Below are 16,889 nucleotides of genomic sequence, written 5' to 3' on the forward strand. Positions count from 1 at the left end.
GACTCTATATAATAGATCCCTCTCTGTGTAATGACTCTATATAATAGATCCCTCTGTGTGTAATGACTCTATATAATAGATCCCTCTGTGTGTAATGACTCTATATAATAGATCCCTCTGTGTGTAATGACTCTATATAATAGATCACTGTGTGTAATGACTCTATATAATAGATCCCTCTGTGTGTAATGACTCTATATAATAGATCCCTGTGTGTAATGACTCTATATAATAGATCCCTCTCTGTGTAATGACTCTATATAATAGATCGCTCTGTGTGTAATGACTCTATATAATAGATCACTCTGCGTATAATGACTCTATATCATAGATCCCTCTGTGTGTAATGACTCTATATAATAGATCACTCTGTGTGTAATGACTCTATATAATAGATCCCTCTGTGTGTAATGACTCTATATAATAGATCCCTCTGTGTGTAATGACTCTATATAATAGATCCCCCTGTGTGTAATGACTCCATATAATAGATCCCTCTGTGTGTAATGCCTCTATATAATAGATCCCTCTGTGTGTAATGACTCTATATAATAGATCCCCCTGTGTGAAATGACTCCATATAATAGATCACTCTGTGTGTAATGACTCTATATAATAGATCCCTCTCCATGTAATGACTCTATATAATAGATCCCTCTGCGTGTAATGACTCTATATAATAGATCCCTCTGCGTGTAATTATTCTATATAATAGATCCCTCTGTGTGTAATGTCTCTATATAATAGATCCCTCTGTGTGTAATGACTCTATATAATAGATCCCTCTGTGTGCAATGACTCTATATAATAGATCCCTCTGTGTGTAATGACTCTATATAATAGATCCCTCTGCGTGTAATGACTCTATATAATAGATCCCTCTGCGTGTAATGACTCTATATAATAGATCGCTCTGTGTGTAATGACTCTATATAATAGACCCCTCTGTGTGTAATGACTCTATATAATAGATCCCTCTGTGTGTAATGACTCTATATAATAGATCCCTCTGTGTGTAATGACTCTATATAATAGATCCCTCTGTGTATAATGACTCTATATAATATATCTCCGTGTAATGACTCCATATAATAGATCACTCTGTGTGTAATGACTCTATGTAATAGATCCCTCTCCGTGTAATGACTCTATATAATAGATCCCTCTGCATGTAATGACTCTATATAATAGATCCCTCTGTGTGTAATGACTCTATATAATAGATCCCTCTGCGTGTAATGACTCTATATAATAGATCCCTCTGCGTGTAATGACTCTATATAATAGATCCCTCTGCGTGTAATGACTCTATATAATAGATCCCTCTGCGTGTAATGACTCTATATAATAGATCCCTCTGTGTGTAATGACTCTATATAATAGATCCCTCTGCGTGTAATGACTCTATATAATAGATCCCTCTGTGTGTAATGACTCTATATAATAGATCCCTCTGTGTATAATGACTCTATATAATATATCTCCGTGTAATGACTCCATATAATAGATCACTCTGTGTGTAATGACTCTATATAATAGATCCCTCTCCGTGTAATGACTCTATATAATAGATTCATCTGCATGTAATGACTCTATATAATAGATCCCTCTGTGTGTAATGACTCTATATAATAGATCCCTCTGCGTGTAATGACTCTATATAATAGATCCCTCTGCGTGTAATGACTCTATATAATAGATCCCTCTGCATGTTATGACTCTATATAATAGATCCCTCTGCGTGTAATGACTCTATATAATAGATCCCTCTGCGTGTAATGACTCTATATAATAGATCTCTCTGCGTGTAATGACTCTATATAATAGATCCCTCTGCGTGTAATGACTCTATATAATAGATCCCTCTGTGTGTAATGACTCTATATAATAGATCCCTCTGTGTGTAATGACTCTATATAATAGATCCCTCTGTGTGTAATGACTCTATATAATAGATCCCTCTGTGTGTAATGACTCTATATAATAGACCCCTCTGTGTGTAATGACTCTATATAATAGATCCCTCTGTGTGTAATGACTCTATATAATAGATCCCTCTGTGTGTAATAACTCTATATAATAGACCCCTCTGTGTGTAATGACTCTATATAATAGATCCCTCTGTGTGTAATGACTCTATATAATAGATCGCTCTGTGTGTAATGACTCTATATAATAGACCCCTCTGTGTGTAATGACTCTATATAATAGATCCCTCTGTGTGTAATGACTCTATATAATAGATCCCTCTGTGTGTAATGACTCTATATAATAGACCCCTCTGTGTGTAATGACTCTATATAATAGATCCCTCTGCGTGTAATGACTCTATATAATAGATCCCTCTGCGTCTAATGACTCTATATAATAGATCCCTCTGCGTGTAATGACTCTATATAATAGATCCCTCTGCGTGTAATGACTCTATATAATAGATCCCTCTGCGTGTAATGACTCTATATAATAGATCCCTCTGTGTGTAATGACTCTATATAATAGATCCCTCTGTGTGTAATGACTCTATATAATAGATCCCTCTGCGTGTAATGACTCTATATAATAGATCCCTCTGCGTGTAATGACTCTATATAATAGATCCCTCTGCGTGTAATGACTCTATATAATAGATCCCTCTGCATGTAATGACTCTATATAATAGATCCCTCTGCGTGTAATGACTCTATATAATAGATCCCTCTGTGTGTAATGACTCTATATAATAGATCCCTCTGTGTGTAATGACCCTATATAATAGATCCCTCTGTGTGTAATGACTCTATATAATAGATCCCTCTGTGTGTAATGACTCTATATAATAGATCCCCCTGTGTGTAATGACTCCATATAATAGATCACTCTGTGTGTAATGACTCTATATAATAGATCCCTCTCCGTGTAATGACTCTATATAATAGATCCCTCTGCGTGTAATGACTCTATATAATAGATCCCTCTGCGTGTAATGATTCTATATAATAGATCCCTCTGTGTGTAATGTCTCTATATAATAGATCCCTCTGTGTGTAATGACTCTATATAATAGATCCCTCTGTGTGCAATGACTCTATATAATAGATCCCTCTGCATGTAATGACTCTATATAATACATCCCTCTGCGTGTAATGACTCTATATAATAGATCGCTCTGTGTGTAATGACTCTATATAATAGATCCCTCTGTGTGTAATGACTCTATATAATAGATCCCTCTGTGTGCAATGACTCTATATAATAGATCCCTCTGCATGTAATGACTCTATATAATACATCCCTCTGCGTGTAATGACTCTATATAATAGATCGCTCTGTGTGTAATGACTCTATATAATAGATCCCTCTGTGTGTAATGACTCTATATAATAGATCCCTCTGTGTGTAATGACTCTATATAATAGATCCCTCTGTGTGTAATGACTCTATATAATAGATCCCCCTGTGTGTAATGACTCCATATAATAGATCACTCTGTGTGTAATGACTCTATATAATAGATCCCTCTCCATGTAATGACTCTATATAATAGATCCCTCTGCGTGTAATGACTCTATATAATAGATCCCTCTGCGTGTAATGACTCTATATAATAGATCCCTCTGCGTGTAATGACTCTATATAATAGATCCCTCTGCGTGTAATGACTCTATATAATAGATCCCTCTGCGTGTAATGACTCTATATAATAGATCCCTCTGCGTGTAATGACTATATAATAGATCCCTCTGCGTGTAATGACTCTCTATAATAGATCCCTCTGCGTGTAATGACTCTATATAATAGATCCCTCTGCGTGTAATGACTCTATATAATAGATCCCTCTGCGTGTAATGACTCTATATAATAGATCCCTCTGCGTGTAATGACTCTATAGAATAGATCCCTCTGCGTGTAATGACTCTATAGAATAGATCCCTCTGCGTGTAATGACTCTATATAATAGATCCCTCTGCGTGTAATGACTCTATAGAATAGATTCCTCTGCGTGTAATGACTCTATATAATAGATCCCTCTGCGTGTAATGACTCTATAGAATAGATCCCTCTGCGTGTAATGACTCTGTATAATAGATCCCTCTGCGTGTAATGACTCTATAGAATAGATCCCTCTGCGTGTAATGACTCTGTATAATAGATCCCTCTGCGTGTAATGACTCTATTGAATAGATCCCTCTGCGTGTAATGACTCTATATAATAGATCCCTCTGCGTGTAATGACTCTATATAATAGATCCCTCTGCGTGTAATGACTCTATAGAATAGATCGCTCTGCGTGTAATGACTCTATATAATAGATCGCTCTGCGTGTAATGACTCTATATAATAGATCCCTCTGCGTGTAATGACTCTATAGAATAGATCCCTCTGCGTGTAATGACTCTATATAATAGATCCCTCTGCGTGTAATGACTCTATAGAATAGATCCCTCTGTGTGTAATGACTCTGTATAATAGATCCCTCTGCGTGTAATGACTCTATAGAATAGATCCCTCTGCGTGTAATGACTCTGTATAATAGATCCCTCTGCGTGTAATGACTCTATTGAATAGATCCCTCTGCGTGTAATGACTCTATATAATAGATCCCTCTGCGTGTAATGACTCTATATAATAGATCCCTCTGCGTGTAATGACTCTATAGAATAGATCGCTCTGCGTGTAATGACTCTATATAATAGATCGCTCTGCGTGTATTGACTATATAATAGATCCCTCTGTGTGTAATGACTCTATATAATAGATCCCTCTGTGTGTAATGACTCTATATAATAGATCGCTCTGCGTGTAATGACTCTATATAATAGATCCCTCTGCGTGTAATGACTCTATAGAATAGATCCCTCTGCGTGTAATGACTCTGTATAATAGATCCCTCTGTGTGTAATGACTCTATAGAATAGATCCCTCTGCGTGTAATGACTCTGTATAATAGATCCCTCTGCGTGTAATGACTCTATAGAATAGATCCCTCTGCGTGTAATGACTCTGTATAATAGATCCCTCTGCGTGTAATGACTCTATTGAATAGATCCCTCTGCGTGTAATGACTCTATATAATAGATCCCTCTGCGTGTAATGACTCTATATAATAGATCCCTCTGCGTGTAATGACTCTATAGAATAGATCGCTCTGCGTGTAATGACTCTATATAATAGATCGCTCTGCGTGTAATGACTATATAATAGATCCCTCTGTGTGTAATGACTCTATATAATAGATCCCTCTGTGTGTAATGACTCTATATAATAGATCCCTCTGTGTGTAATTGTAGCACCCTGAGGATTCGGCTGCTACAGGGGTATTGCACCTCAACCCAGAGGTGTGATATTCCACTCCCGGGTAAGGATGGAGTGTGGAACTGAGCTCGGTAGGCTGCATGCACTACACACATCCCATTTCCGAGGAGCAGACCGACGGTACTCCCACTTAGAAATGTGCAGGTACGACCGAGTCTGTTCCTGGCTGGAGTGGGAGGGGGGTGGAACATCCCAAGTAGTGTAGGGGCAGATAGGGGGAGCAGCCTGGGTAAAGATAGGAGCTCATTGGGTGCTGGTCACCTGAGCTCACACATAGAGGGTGTATATAAGGTGGGCACCAACTAAGAACAGGGTCAGTTGCAGAGAGAAAGTCAGCGAGCGGAGGAGAAGAGAGACCCAGAGTGAGAGAGGAGAGAGAGAGACCCAGAGGGGGAAACAGAAGAAAGGACTCTAAGACCCAAAATTAAATCCTTGGGTGAAGAGTCGGCATCAGGGTACCGGAACCCAAGCTGGTGGGGGTAAAAACACTCCCCAGCCAGAGACCGGAGACCGTGGGCAGCGTTTGCCACGGTCACCCACCACATCCACCACGAAGGCATACCACGAGGAGGGTCAGGGAACCCAAGGCCAAGGGTGTCCCAACAGAAGGCCCGAGGGAGCTGGACCTGGGTGGATCAATAGTGGGGACGGCCAGAGAAAGGACAGAAGGAGAGCTCAGGGTCACGCTCCGGACTTATTTGGGAGTTGGCTGGATCCAGAACCTGGTGGACGCAGCACGGCTCGGGAGGTCACTCGAAGCTGGAGTGACCAGAACATCAGCAGTGAGTAAACATCCTAAACTGCATAACCCGACTCTGTCTTCATTACCATCTATGCTGCACCACCACAACCCCCATCCTCTGCACCTGATCCCCCTGAGGCTATTCCCCACCCGTTGGGGGTTATATCACCAAAGCTGCACCTGCACCATCAGCCTCAGCGGACCCTGCTGCAGCGGCGGCCATAGTGACCGCAACACAACGGGTGGCGTAGTCGACATTAAGAACTTAGTAACATCTGTAGGACTGCCACATACAACTCAGTTTGACACCCTGGGCACGGACCGGGTCACAGCCACTCGGAAGACTACAACTCCCATCTGATCCGGTTCCGGATATTCACCCTAAAAGAATATGGCCCAGGGGGCGCGTCATAATGACTATATATAATAGATCCCTCTGTGTGTAATGACTATATAATAGATCCCTCTGTGTGTAATGACTCTATATAATAGATCCCTCTGTGTGTAATGACTCTATAATAGATCCCTCTGTGTGTAATGACTCTATATAATAGATCCCTCTGTGTCTAATGACTCTATATAATAGATCCCTCTCTGTGTAATGACTCTATATAATAGATCCCTCTGTGTGTAATGACTCTATATAATAGATCCCTCTGTGTGTAATGACTCTATATAATAGATCCCTCTGTGTGTAATGACTCTATATAATAGATCACTGTGTGTAATGACTCTATATAATAGATCCCTCTGTGTGTAATGACTCTATATAATAGATCCCTGTGTGTAATGACTCTATATAATAGATCCCTCTCTGTGTAATGACTCTATATAATAGATCCCTCTGTATGTAATGACTCTATATAATAGATCACTCTGCGTATAATGACTCTATATAATAGATCCCTCTGTGTGTAATGACTCTATATAATAGATCACTCTGTGTGTAATGACTCTATATAATAGATCCCTCTGTGTGTAATGACTCTATATAATAGATCACTCTGTGTGTAATGACTCTATATAATAGATCCCTCTGTGTGTAATGACTCTATATAATAGACCCCTCTGTGTGTAATGACTCTATATAATAGATCCCTCTGCGTGTAATGACTCTATATAATAGATCCCTCTGCGTCTAATGACTCTATATAATAGATCCCTCTGCGTGTAATGACTCTATATAATAGATCCCTCTGCGTCTAATGACTCTATATAATAGATCCCTCTGCGTGTAATGACTCTATATAATAGATCCCTCTGCGTGTAATGACTCTATATAATAGATCCCTCTGCGTGTAATGACTCTATATAATAGATCCCTCTGTGTGTAATGACTCTATATAATAGATCCCTTTGTGTGTAATGACTCTATATAATAGATCCCTCTGCGTGTAATCACTCTATATAATAGATCCCTCTGCGTGTAATGACTCTATATAATAGATCCCTCTGCGTGTAATGACTCTATATAATAGATCCCTCTGCGTGTAATGACTCTATATAATAGATCCCTCTGCATGTAATGACTCTATATAATAGATCCCTCTGCGTGTAATGACTCTATATAATAGATCCCTCTGTGTGTAATGACTCTATATAATAGATCCCTCTGTGTGTAATGACTCTATATAATAGATCCCTCTGTGTGTAATGACTCTATATAATAGATCCCTCTGTGTGTAATGACTCTATATAATAGATCCCCCTGTATGTAATGACTCCATATAATAGATCACTCTGTGTGTAATGACTCTATATAATAGATCCCTCTCCGTGTAATGACTCTATATAATAGATCCCTCTGCGTGTAATGACTCTATATAATAGATCCCTCTGCGTGTAATGATTCTATATAATAGATCCCTCTGTGTGTAATGTCTCTATATAATAGATCCCTCTGTGTGTAATGACTCTATATAATAGATCCCTCTGTGTGCAATGACTCTATATAATAGATCCCTCTGCATGTAATGACTCTATATAATACATCCCTCTGCGTGTAATGACTCTATATAATAGATCGCTCTGTGTGTAATGACTCTTTATAATAGATCCCTCTGTGTGTAATGACTCTATATAATAGATCCCTCTGTGTGCAATGACTCTATATAATAGATCCCTCTGCATGTAATGACTCTATATAATACATCCCTCTGCGTGTAATGACTCTATATAATAGATCGCTCTGTGTGTAATGACTCTATATAATAGATCCCTCTGTGTGTAATGACTCTATATAATAGATCCCTCTGTGTGTAATGACTCTATATAATAGATCCCTCTGTGTGTAATGACTCTATATAATAGATCCCCCTGTGTGTAATGACTCCATATAATAGATCACTCTGTGTGTAATGACTCTATATAATAGATCCCTCTCCATGTAATGACTCTATATAATAGATCCCTCTGCGTGTAATGACTCTATATAATAGATCCCTCTGCGTGTAATGACTCTATATAATAGATCCCTCTGCGTGTAATGACTCTATATAATAGATCCCTCTGCGTGTAATGACTCTATATAATAGATCCCTCTGCGTGTAATGACTCTATATAATAGATCCCTCTGCGTGTAATGACTCTATATAATAGATCCCTCTGCGTGTAATGACTCTATATAATAGATCCCTCTGCGTGTAATGACTCTATATAATAGATCCCTCTGCGTGTAATGACTATATAATAGATCCCTCTGCGTGTAATGACTCTATATAATAGATCCCTCTGCGTGTAATGACTCTATAGAATAGATCCCTCTGCGTGTAATGACTCTGTATAATAGATCCCTCTGCGTGTAATGACTCTATAGAATAGATCCCTCTGCGTGTAATGACTCTATAGAATAGATCCCTCTGCGTGTAATGACTCTATAGAATAGATCCCTCTGCGTGTAATGACTCTATATAATAGATCCCTCTTCGTGTAATGACTCTATAGAATAGATCGCTCTGCGTGTAATGACTCTATATAATAGATCACTCTGCGTGTAATGACTATATAATAGATCCCTCTGTGTGTAATGACTCTATAATAGATCCCTCTGTGTGTAATGACTCTATATAATAGATCCCTCTGTGTCTAATGACTCTATATAATAGATCCCTCTCTGTGTAATGACTCTATATAATAGATCCCTCTGTGTGTAATGACTCTATATAATAGATCCCTCTGTGTGTAATGACTCTATATAATAGATCCCTCTGTGTGTAATGACTCTATATAATAGATCACTGTGTGTAATGACTCTATATAATAGATCCCTCTGTGTGTAATGACTCTATATAATAGATCCCTGTGTGTAATGACTCTATATAATAGATCCCTCTCTGTGTAATGACTCTATATAATAGATCTCTCTGTGTGTAATGACTCTATATAATAGATCACTCTGCGTATAATGACTCTATATCATAGATCCCTCTGTGTGTAATGACTCTATATAATAGATCACTCTGTGTGTAATGACTCTATATAATAGATCCCTCTGTGTGTAATGACTCTATATAATAGATCCCTCTGTGTGTAATGACTCTATATAATAGATCCCCCTGTGTGTAATGACTCCATATAATAGATCCCTCTGTGTGTAATGCCTCTATATAATAGATCCCTCTGTGTGTAATGACTCTATATAATAGATCCCCCTGTGTGAAATGACTCCATATAATAGATCACTCTGTGTGTAATGACTCTATATAATAGATCCCTCTCCATGTAATGACTCTATATAATAGATCCCTCTGCGTGTAATGACTCTATATAATAGATCCCTCTGCGTGTAATTATTCTATATAATAGATCCCTCTGTGTGTAATGTCTCTATATAATAGATCCCTCTGTGTGTAATGACTCTATATAATAGATCCCTCTGTGTGCAATGACTCTATATAATAGATCCCTCTGTGTGTAATGACTCTATATAATAGATCCCTCTGCGTGTAATGACTCTATATAATAGATCCCTCTGCGTGTAATGACTCTATATAATAGATCGCTCTGTGTGTAATGACTCTATATAATAGACCCCTCTGTGTGTAATGACTCTATATAATAGATCCCTCTGTGTGTAATGACTCTATATAATAGATCCCTCTGTGTGTAATGACTCTATATAATAGATCCCTCTGTGTATAATGACTCTATATAATATATCTCCGTGTAATGACTCCATATAATAGATCACTCTGTGTGTAATGACTCTATGTAATAGATCCCTCTCCGTGTAATGACTCTATATAATAGATCCCTCTGCATGTAATGACTCTATATAATAGATCCCTCTGTGTGTAATGACTCTATATAATAGATCCCTCTGCGTGTAATGACTCTATATAATAGATCCCTCTGCGTGTAATGACTCTATATAATAGATCCCTCTGCGTGTAATGACTCTATATAATAGATCCCTCTGCGTGTAATGACTCTATATAATAGATCCCTCTGTGTGTAATGACTCTATATAATAGATCCCTCTGCGTGTAATGACTCTATATAATAGATCCCTCTGTGTGTAATGACTCTATATAATAGATCCCTCTGTGTATAATGACTCTATATAATATATCTCCGTGTAATGACTCTATATAATAAATCCCTCTGCGTGTAATGACTCTATATAATAGATCCCTCTGCGTGTAATGACTCTATATAATAGATCCCTCTGTGTGTAATGACTCTATATAATAGACCCCTCTGTGTGTAATGACTCTATATAATAGATCCCTCTGCGTGTAATGACTCTATATAATAGATCCCTCTGCGTCTAATGACTCTATATAATAGATCCCTCTGCGTGTAATGACTCTATATAATAGATCCCTCTGCGTGTAATGACTCTATATAATAGATCCCTCTGCGTGTAATGACTCTATATAATAGATCCCTCTGCGTGTAATGACTCTATATAATAGATCCCTCTGCGTGTAATGACTCTATATAATAGATCCCTCTGTGTGTAATGACTCTATATAATAGATCCCTCTGTGTGTAATGACTCTATATAATAGATCCCTCTGCGTGTAATGACTCTATATAATAGATCCCTCTGCGTGTAATGACTCTATATAATAGATCCCTCTGCGTGTAATGACTCTATATAATAGATCCCTCTGCGTGTAATGACTCTATATAATAGATCCCTCTGCATGTAATGACTCTATATAATAGATCCCTCTGCGTGTAATGACTCTATATAATAGATCCCTCTGTGTGTAATGACTCTATATAATAGATCCCCCTGTGTGTAATGACTCCATATAATAGATCACTCTGTGTGTAATGACTCTATATAATAGATCCCTCTCCGTGTAATGACTCTATATAATAGATCCCTCTGCGTGTAATGACTCTATATAATAGATCCCTCTGCGTGTAATGATTCTATATAATAGATCCCTCTGTGTGTAATGTCTCTATATAATAGATCCCTCTGTGTGTAATGACTCTATATAATAGATCCCTCTGTGTGCAATGACTCTATATAATAGATCCCTCTGCATGTAATGACTCTATATAATACATCCCTCTGCGTGTAATGACTCTATATAATAGATCCCTCTGTGTGTAATGACTCTATATAATAGATCCCTCTGTGTGTAATGACTCTATATAATAGATCACTCTGTGTGTAATGCCTCTATATAATAGATCCCTCTGTGTGTAATGACTCTATATAATAGATCCCCCTGTGTGAAATGACTCCATATAATAGATCACTCTGTGTGTAATGACTCTATATAATAGATCCCTCTCCATGTAATGACTCTATATAATAGATCCCTCTGCGTGTAATGACTCTATATAATAGATCCCTCTGCGTGTAATGATTCTATATAATAGATCCCTCTGTGTGTAATGTCTCTATATAATAGATCCCTCTGTGTGTAATGACTCTATATAATAGATCCCTCTGTGTGCAATGACTCTATATAATAGATCCCTCTGTGTGTAATGACTCTATATAATAGATCCCTCTGCGTGTAATGACTCTATATAATAGATCCCTCTGCGTGTAATGACTCTATATAATAGATCGCTCTGTGTGTAATGACTCTATATAATAGACCCCTCTGTGTGTAATGACTCTATATAATAGATCCCTCTGTGTGTAATGACTCTATATAATAGATCCCTCTGTGTGTAATGACTCTATATAATAGATCCCTCTGTGTATAATGACTCTATATAATATATCTCCGTGTAATGACTCCATATAATAGATCACTCTGTGTGTAATGACTCTATGTAATAGATCCCTCTCCGTGTAATGACTCTATATAATAGATCCCTCTGCATGTAATGACTCTATATAATAGATCCCTCTGTGTGTAATGACTCTATATAATAGATCCCTCTGCGTGTAATGACTCTATATAATAGATCCCTCTGCGTGTAATGACTCTATATAATAGATCCCTCTGCGTGTAATGACTCTATATAATAGATCCCTCTGCGTGTAATGACTCTATATAATAGATCCCTCTGTGTGTAATGACTCTATATAATAGATCCCTCTGCGTGTAATGACTCTATATAATAGATCCCTCTGTGTGTAATGACTCTATATAATAGATCCCTCTGCGTGTAATGACTCTATATAATAGATCCCTCTGCGTGTAATGACTCTATATAATAGATCCCTCTGCGTGTAATGACTCTATATAATAGATCCCTCTGCATGTAATGACTCTATATAATAGATCCCCCTGTGTGAAATGACTCCATATAATAGATCACTCTGTGTGTAATGACTCTATATAATAGATCCCTCTCCGTGTAATGACTCTATATAATAGATCCCTCTGCGTGTAATGACTCTATATAATAGATCCCTCTGCGTGTAATGATTCTATATAATAGATCCCTCTGTGTGTAATGTCTCTATATAATAGATCCCTCTGTGTGTAATGACTCTATATAATAGATCCCTCTGTGTGCAATGACTCTATATAATAGATCCCTCTGCATGTAATGACTCTATATAATAGATCCCCCTGTGTGTAATGACTCCATATAATAGATCACTCTGTGTGTAATGACTCTATATAATAGATCCCTCTCCGTGTAATGACTCTATATAATAGATCCCTCTGCGTGTAATGACTCTATATAATAGATCCCTCTGCGTGTAATGATTCTATATAATAGATCCCTCTGTGTGTAATGTCTCTATATAATAGATCCCTCTGTGTGTAATGACTCTATATAATAGATCCCTCTGTGTGCAATGACTCTATATAATAGATCCCTCTGCATGTAATGACTCTATATAATACATCCCTCTGCGTGTAATGACTCTATATAATAGATCGCTCTGTGTGTAATGACTCTATATAATAGATCCCTCTGTGTGTAATGACTCTATATAATAGATCCCTCTGTGTGCAATGACTCTATATAATAGATCCCTCTGCATGTAATGACTCTATATAATACATCCCTCTGCGTGTAATGACTCTATATAATAGATCGCTCTGTGTGTAATGACTCTATATAATAGATCCCTCTGTGTGTAATGACTCTATATAATAGATCCCTCTGTGTGTAATGACTCTATATAATAGATCCCTCTGTGTGTAATGACTCTATATAATAGATCCCCCTGTGTGTAATGACTCCATATAATAGATCACTCTGTGTGTAATGACTCTATATAATAGATCCCTCTCCATGTAATGACTCTATATAATAGATCCCTCTGCGTGTAATGACTCTATATAATAGATCCCTCTGCGTGTAATGACTCTATATAATAGATCCCTCTGCGTGTAATGACTCTATATAATAGATCCCTCTGCGTGTAATGACTCTATATAATAGATCCCTCTGCGTGTAATGACTCTATATAATAGATCCCTCTGCGTGTAATGACTATATAATAGATCCCTCTGCGTGTAATGACTCTCTATAATAGATCCCTCTGCGTGTAATGACTCTATATAATAGATCCCTCTGCGTGTAATGACTCTATATAATAGATCCCTCTGCGTGTAATGACTCTATATAATAGATCCCTCTGCGTGTAATGACTCTATAGAATAGATCCCTCTGCGTGTAATGACTCTATAGAATAGATCCCTCTGCGTGTAATGACTCTATATAATAGATCCCTCTGCGTGTAATGACTCTATAGAATAGATTCCTCTGCGTGTAATGACTCTATATAATAGATCCCTCTGCGTGTAATGACTCTATAGAATAGATCCCTCTGCGTGTAATGACTCTGTATAATAGATCCCTCTGCGTGTAATGACTCTATAGAATAGATCCCTCTGCGTGTAATGACTCTGTATAATAGATCCCTCTGCGTGTAATGACTCTATTGAATAGATCCCTCTGCGTGTAATGACTCTATATAATAGATCCCTCTGCGTGTAATGACTCTATATAATAGATCCCTCTGCGTGTAATGACTCTATAGAATAGATCGCTCTGCGTGTAATGACTCTATATAATAGATCGCTCTGCGTGTAATGACTCTATATAATAGATCCCTCTGCGTGTAATGACTCTATAGAATAGATCCCTCTGCGTGTAATGACTCTATATAATAGATCCCTCTGCGTGTAATGACTCTATAGAATAGATCCCTCTGTGTGTAATGACTCTGTATAATAGATCCCTCTGCGTGTAATGACTCTATAGAATAGATCCCTCTGCGTGTAATGACTCTGTATAATAGATCCCTCTGCGTGTAATGACTCTATTGAATAGATCCCTCTGCGTGTAATGACTCTATATAATAGATCCCTCTGCGTGTAATGACTCTATATAATAGATCCCTCTGCGTGTAATGACTCTATAGAATAGATCGCTCTGCGTGTAATGACTCTATATAATAGATCGCTCTGCGTGTATTGACTATATAATAGATCCCTCTGTGTGTAATGACTCTATATAATAGATCCCTCTGTGTGTAATGACTCTATATAATAGATCGCTCTGCGTGTAATGACTCTATATAATAGATCCCTCTGCGTGTAATGACTCTATAGAATAGATCCCTCTGCGTGTAATGACTCTGTATAATAGATCCCTCTGTGTGTAATGACTCTATAGAATAGATCCCTCTGCGTGTAATGACTCTGTATAATAGATCCCTCTGCGTGTAATGACTCTATAGAATAGATCCCTCTGCGTGTAATGACTCTGTATAATAGATCCCTCTGCGTGTAATGACTCTATTGAATAGATCCCTCTGCGTGTAATGACTCTATATAATAGATCCCTCTGCGTGTAATGACTCTATATAATAGATCCCTCTGCGTGTAATGACTCTATAGAATAGATCGCTCTGCGTGTAATGACTCTATATAATAGATCGCTCTGCGTGTAATGACTATATAATAGATCCCTCTGTGTGTAATGACTCTATATAATAGATCCCTCTGTGTGTAATGACTCTATATAATAGATCCCTCTGTGTGTAATTGTAGCACCCTGAGGATTCGGCTGCTACAGGGGTATTGCACCTCAACCCAGAGGTGTGATATTCCACTCCCGGGTAAGGATGGAGTGTGGAACTGAGCTCGGTAGGCTGCATGCACTACACACATCCCATTTCCGAGGAGCAGACCGACGGTACTCCCACTTAGAAATGTGCAGGTACGACCGAGTCTGTTCCTGGCTGGAGTGGGAGGGGGGTGGAACATCCCAAGTAGTGTAGGGGCAGATAGGGGGAGCAGCCTGGGTAAAGATAGGAGCTCATTGGGTGCTGGTCACCTGAGCTCACACATAGAGGGTGTATATAAGGTGGGCACCAACTAAGAACAGGGTCAGTTGCAGAGAGAAAGTCAGCGAGCGGAGGAGAAGAGAGACCCAGAGTGAGAGAGGAGAGAGAGAGACCCAGAGGGGGAAACAGAAGAAAGGACTCTAAGACCCAAAATTAAATCCTTGGGTGAAGAGTCGGCATCAGGGTACCGGAACCCAAGCTGGTGGGGGTAAAAACACTCCCCAGCCAGAGACCGGAGACCGTGGGCAGCGTTTGCCACGGTCACCCACCACATCCACCACGAAGGCATACCACGAGGAGGGTCAGGGAACCCAAGGCCAAGGGTGTCCCAACAGAAGGCCCGAGGGAGCTGGACCTGGGTGGATCAATAGTGGGGACGGCCAGAGAAAGGACAGAAGGAGAGCTCAGGGTCACGCTCCGGACTTATTTGGGAGTTGGCTGGATCCAGAACCTGGTGGACGCAGCACGGCTCGGGAGGTCACTCGAAGCTGGAGTGACCAGAACATCAGCAGTGAGTAAACATCCTAAACTGCATAACCCGACTCTGTCTTCATTACCATCTATGCTGCACCACCACAACCCCCATCCTCTGCACCTGATCCCCCTGAGGCTATTCCCCACCCGTTGGGGGTTATATCACCAAAGCTGCACCTGCACCATCAGCCTCAGCGGACCCTGCTGCAGCGGCGGCCATAGTGACCGCAACACAACGGGTGGCGTAGTCGACATTAAGAACTTAGTAACATCTGTAGGACTGCCACATACAACTCAGTTTGACACCCTGGGCACGGACCGGGTCACAGCCACTCGGAAGACTACAACTCCCATCTGATCCGGCTCCGGATATTCACCCTAAAAGAATATGGCCCAGGGGGCGCGTCATAATGACTATATATAATAGATCCCTCTGTGTGTAATGACTATATAATAGATCCCTCTGTGTGTAATGACTCTATATAATAGATCCCTCTGTGTGTAATGACTCTATAATAGATCCCTCTGTGTGTAATGACTCTATATAATAGATCCCTCTGTGTCTAATGACTCTATATAATAGATCCCTCTCTGTGTAATGACTCTATATAATAGATCCCTCTGTGTGTAATGACTCTATATAAT

This window comes from Phyllobates terribilis, unplaced genomic scaffold (genome assembly GCF_046119375.1).
Source record: "Phyllobates terribilis strain yellow unplaced genomic scaffold, ASM4611937v1 Scaffold_5__5_contigs__length_657084704, whole genome shotgun sequence".
In the NCBI taxonomy this organism is placed as follows: domain Eukaryota; kingdom Metazoa; phylum Chordata; class Amphibia; order Anura; family Dendrobatidae; genus Phyllobates; species Phyllobates terribilis.